This window comes from Enoplosus armatus, chromosome 23 (assembly GCF_043641665.1).
Source record: "Enoplosus armatus isolate fEnoArm2 chromosome 23, fEnoArm2.hap1, whole genome shotgun sequence".
NCBI classification, from domain to species: domain Eukaryota; kingdom Metazoa; phylum Chordata; class Actinopteri; order Centrarchiformes; family Enoplosidae; genus Enoplosus; species Enoplosus armatus.
Genome location: NC_092202.1, coordinates 1,121,206 through 1,127,500, shown reverse-complemented (window position 1 = coordinate 1,127,500; position 6,295 = coordinate 1,121,206).

Below are 6,295 nucleotides of genomic sequence, written 5' to 3'. Positions count from 1 at the left end.
TCACGAAGTCAAACTGTCTAAAGCGAAACTGCTCATTCTTTGCCAAAGTTTATGATGACATCACAGTTTTACACAACAAAATGAGTTCAGCACACACACACACACCTGTTTTTGTTTACTTGATTTGTGGGGACACCTGTGTTCAGTCTGAAACACTTGAAGAACTTTGAAAACACAAAAATCACTTTTGCACCAGATTAGTTTTTTTTTTGTTTTGCTTTTTTACAATTGTGGAGATGTTTCCATTTTTCAGTACTTGTGGGGACCACCCTTCATATCTTTATGGGGACCACCATTTATATCTTTATGGGGACCAACATCAGAAAATCTGATGTAACTAACGATGACTCGACATGTGTGTTCAAATATCATCTGACAGCACTGAATAAATGCATTAACAGAGCTGGTTGTGGTGTGGCGGAGTCCGCCTTGCTGCCAATTTTCCCCCAGTGGCCAACCGTGGTACTGTAACAAAAACTGCCATTATGACAGAGACATCCGTGAAACTGGTTGGTCAAATCTTTTTATCCTGTTTTCCAGTTCAAACAAACTATCACTTCATATACAACCAGCTTTAATGATGGGAACAGAAACAAACAACTTGAAGTGTCCATTTGGGAATGTGGACAAGTTTTTTCTTACTACTATAATCAAAGGAGTCTTTTTTTCTTAATATTCTTATCTTTGGTAACTTGTTGCTGTCTGTTGATTTGACCTCATATTCAATACAGCGTACGAAGGCTACATATTTACCACCATTAAAATATGTTAACTACACTTTTACCAGCATAGGAAAATAGGAAGTGTAAAACTGTGCCCTTCAAAATAATTCTCAGCTAAATCCACGTAGGAATTTATAATGTTCATAAGGAGACACACTACTACACATATAAAGTTCATGGAGACACTAAAGCAAGCAACGAGGTGACAAACAACTTTAACTTTTATTAAAATGAAATGGCGCCCACTTGGAAGAAGGTATCCAGTCTTTATAATACATCCATGTTTGGAATCTCCAGCTGCAGAGAATCACATTTAAAGTCAGTGGTTCACAGGTGGGAGTGTGTCACACCAGCTGTGTCGTAGCGTCTTCACACACACACAGCTGTGACCTCTCCATTTCACCGCTCTGTAATGTGGACAAGTCAGCTGGCCTCAGGGGATACTTCAACACACACACACACACACACACTCAGATATTAGCACATTGACATGAAACACACTCGCACAAACACAGACGTGGAAATGAACGCACTCACAAACAATCCAAACACAACTGCAATCTTTAAGTCACACAAATCCATGTGGGAACACACACACACACACACTCCAGCGAGCTGATTCACTGAGCATGTTGCCTCGGGGCGTTCAGCTCCCTCCTGCTCTCGCTCGGCGCTGACAGGATCAGTGACGGCGCCAGCTCACACACAGAAAACCAGACGACGCACACAGACAGTGTTTTGCCATCTCGCCTTACAAAAGGTTTTTATACAGCACCATCTTTCCCACATTTACATCTCTATACAGACAGACTGAGGTGGAAGGTCTGTGCCTTTTCAGCACAACATCAAGACTCAGATGAGACCTACTGGGATAATAATAGAAGGAAAAAGAAATGTGTTGTTATGTCTCTAATTAAAGCTGCTGTGGGCATCAAAATGACAATGAAAAATTTAATAATTCTTAAGTCTTTATGAGGATTTCTGTGCTTGTTGTTGCTGCTTAGTCACGCTCCTCTTTCTGGACACTTTTTCTTCACTTCAGAGCAGCTGACAGTGAAACCGTGCTGATGTTTGTATTTGTGATCTCCAGATCTACACGAATCTCAACCGCTCATCGCCTCACTTCAGTAAACTCTTGAGGAATGTCAGGCACCAATCACCATCTTTATATTTCACAAAAAAACATAAATTATGTGAAGCAAAGAAGTGGAAGCGTCTTCACACGTTCACCTGAAGCAGCTGTTCATGTTCACAAAATGTAGCATTCAAGTACGAACACAAAATAGTTCATAAGAGAAGCTCAAACTGTTGCCAGACTTCGGCTTCTCTCAGTAATTGTTGTTTTCTTCCAAATTTAGGCAGCGTCATTTGTAAAAAGCACCTGCTCCCCGCTCCTCATACAGACTGACCTAAAAATAAACACCATCGACTACTTTTTAAAGAAACACCACCCGATGAATGCCTCCCCGCTGCCCCCAAACATGTCCTGTTTGTACTAAACACAGAAACAATGGTGACTAATGTAAGACGACGCGTGAGATGAGGTGTGGTGGTGGTTTGAGAATATGTCGGCAGTTTCATTTCCTCTGCACTGCAGAAAGAGGAAGCTAATTTTCCTCTGGAGCCACATCTTAAAGTCGGGGTACAAACACCATCAAGAGTCTGTATCTGTCTTTTCTTTGTGGCTCTTGAATCTGGGGGAACAGGGAACCAGGGAACAGCTCTCCAAAGGCTGTTTTCATGCTGCAGTTCGAGCTCAGTGTCAATTTTTTACTTCCTTCTTGTTGTGACAAACCACTGGAGGCCTGCTGATTCCCAGACACCAATCAAATGAAATTTTAGCTTCTTTTTAAAACTTTCTTGAAGGGCCACATGGCTGTAGTTTACTGTAAGTCGGCAGCTTACTGAGACTACGAACACACTTACAAACGTATAACTTTCGTCATGTTGATCAAAGAAGAACGTCGATTTGAGAGTTGTTATATCTGCAAGTCGATTTACAACAACCTGAACGGCTGTGACCATCTCATCCATTCTGACCACTTTGGTCCACATTAAGACAGCTGTTGGTGGATTGCCGTGAAACGTGTCTCAGACATTCGTGTTCCCCTCAGGATGAACTGTAGTCACCTTGGTGATTTGGCGTCTCTGTCAGTATTAACTGGGTAGCTGCATGCTATCGTTCCACGTCCTCTTCTTACTTCAGTGTTTTCTTTGTTTTCTGTTCTGACGGTGCTGATAGAAACAGAACAAATCCTCTTCATTTGTTTCTCCTCCTAATCTTCTGTTTGCACCTTGCGTAGTTGTTTACATTGTGTGAATATCAAGTCGGACTAAACCTCGACTCTGTCAATCATGTCCCTCTAATTGTCTAACTTTAAAAGCCATTCTGTTATCTTCTAAAACCAATCCAGTCTTTGAATTACCTGCTAATGTCACCAGGCAAACACCAAAACTCTGCTTGCAGCATTACTGTTTGCTTGTACAGCTGCAGAGTCAAAGAACACTTTGATTTCATTTCATTTCAAGTGGCCTCATTGACATTCAGCGGACAACTGAAACCTTGTCGGATCTCTCTCTGAGGACGACGTTCATTATTTATTTGTACAAGCCGGCCCGAGTGATTAGCTGGGTCAAATCAAAGAGACGCAGTTATTAGAAAACATCAAGACGGCCGACACCGAAACACACACAGGATGATGAATCCCCCGCAGAGCAAACCAAGTGTGGCGAACTCCTTCATTTCATCCTACAATGGGTCTCAGAGGTGTTTGCATAAAATCGAGTGACCCGAACTGAAGCCGAGGTTAATAAAGCTCTCCCGACTCAGCTGCCGTTATTCTCGCTGCTCTCTGGGATCAAGCAGCGCTGCAGTTTGAATGTTTTCAGATCAAAGCCGCGATGCAGAGCCCAGCGTGAAGGTGACAAGAGCCTCCTAGAGACTGAATCCTTTTCTACTGCGAAGGATCCTGCAGTTTTAAAGTAAAGGGGGGCTGTCCTCGTTCGTCCTCTAATGCAGGGGTTCCTCTTCCTGCATTATGACTCTGAGAAGGAGTGCCATTTTTGATGCAAGCTGTGTTTTAAAGTACCTTAATTACCCCCATGAGGAGTCTCACACAGCCACTGCTGCTGGAACTGCTGGCCGTGGTGATAAGCCGGCTATGTGCCAAACATGGACTTCTCTAATGTGGCGGGAGATAAACGTGACAGCTCCTTGGTTCGGTGACTGATTAACTGGCCTGAATGGCTAATTAACAGGCTTATTGACTCAGGCTATTGCATTTGAAGAGGGGAGCATGTCCACTACATCTTCTCAGTGGTTTTTAATGGAGGCTAAACCCAGCTGGCCAAGCTTTAAAGCTCACATACATCTTCATTCATTTTATTAAAGAGCACAAATTATCCTAAGTGGCTTTTAACCGATGTGGGTTCAACAGGGATGGTTTATTTTAATGGAGCATTTCTATTGATTTAGAGTACAGCATGTAAATAGTGTGAATCAGTAATTTAAGCATTGTTAAACTAGGTAAATCCACTATGAGGCAATAGCTGACAGAAACAGGAAAAAGACAGGTTGGACTTGTTTTTAGAACTAGTTTTTAGTGTTTCGCAGTTTTCCTCCTTCTGTGGGATTTACTAACACTAACAACAAAGAATGCAATGAAAAATGGATTGATTGACTGAATCCTTGATTGTTATTTTGAAGGTTACTGTCCTTTTTTTCTGAAAAACACTGTCCCTTAAAGTGCCGCTCAGAGTTCCACTGAGCTCTCAGCTCTGGACATCAGCAGGAAGCCTCAGCCTGCAGCGCCGCATCAAACATGCCTGATTCGTCTGCAGCCTGGTGGAACAGGAACTGGAGCAAGGAGAAAAGAGTCAGACGGAGGCGACAACAGCTCTGTCAGCCTGCGGCCGATGGCGCTTTAACACAGGAAGTCACACCACGCGGGGGAACGGCCAGTTAGGTTTACTGCTGAGCGGGAAATGAAACGGTCCGAGTCGAATCGAAAATTCAGGCCAACATCACATTTAAATCATTGAAATGTTACGTGCACGGGGAAAGATGACTGAGCTGCTCCGTTTCAAGCTGATGTGCAGAAAACGACAGCCGGGAGTTGCAGTTAAACCTCAGACCTCCTCAGACCACCCAGGCGCCTCACTGGACCAACCAGGAGCTGAGCAGCTCCAAGGCGGTGTGGGCGAGAGCATCCATCAGCAGTGAAACACCACCTACTTCTGAGATCTGGATTTAATGAGATCTCATCATTGTGGAGTCATTCTCAGGCTGCTAGACCTGAGGGCAGGAGTCCACTTCAGTGCACTCTGGTTCAGTAAGGTGGTCCATAGAAGACAGATGAAAGAGACAGACGAGAAGAAGAGGAGATGCGAGCTGTTTCATCACTTTGACTATTTTCAAATTCCATCTGAAGATATTAGTATATCCATGTTACAGCATGACATGGTCAGCATTAAACTACTTAAAGTACTGGACAAATCAAAACTTTGACTCCATTACAATTCATCCTCTGGACACCTTGAACGTCCAGGACAATCTCTCCAGTACTTGAGACATTTCAAACTGGAGTCGATACTGCCGTTCATAGTCCAAACACTGTTCCATTGGTTTCCCCAGCTCCACCCTCTCGTCCAAATATGGTCACTTCTGGTTCCAAAAACCAAGATGGGGACAGCAAAAATGCCAAACTGGAGGCTTCGAAACGGTAGTCCACAAACCAACGGGGGACGTCACGGTGGCTCAACCATCTTGATGTGTTGTGTTTTAAAAGAACATCTTGTCCATTTCCTTCAAAGACTTGCAACATCGTCATTGCCACAGTGAAGTCCTGTTGAAGGGTAAATCCTGTGTAAATCAGCGGTGAACACTGACATGTATGGTAATATCATCACTCCTTTACCCGGAGGAAGACACTGACCTCTGACCGCTCAGCCCGGTAAATCTGTCTCAGAGCGACACAACAAGAGCACGAAATATGACGACTTCCACGGCGTCGACTCGACTCGAATCTAATTCGCAATCTTGGCTGATCTTTCGTGACCGACATGAGAAGTAAAGAGAATCAGGGAGAGAGGTGAGCTGCAGAAGGCCGGGAGTGCTGTAAATTTAATCAGAGAGGAGAGCAGGGGACCCTGAAGGCAGCACGCCAAGAGTCTCTGAGTTACATCTCTACTGGAAGAACCAGGAGACCTCCTGAGGAGCAGGTGGTGACAATAATGACCTTAAACAAAAATATCAACCTCACCCTGATTTGACTGGATTGATCCAGGGATCAAAATACACAACAATCACACCCTTTTACAACCTTTCTGAAACCTTTTCTAAGCAGCTCACTCACCCTCAGTCTTTTAATTATTAAGACAAATCAGAGAGCAGAGAGAATGAAAGAGATCAAATATTTAAGACTCTATGAGGAGTTCATCCTCGGGGCCGGATGAGCCAACACGTTCAGGCTGTGGCGTCTTCTAATCTCCCTCCTGTCACTTAAAATGCTTTGTGGGTCCACATGACATGAGCTCCAGCTCCGTGTTAGTAACCAAGAATATGCCCTGTGGCC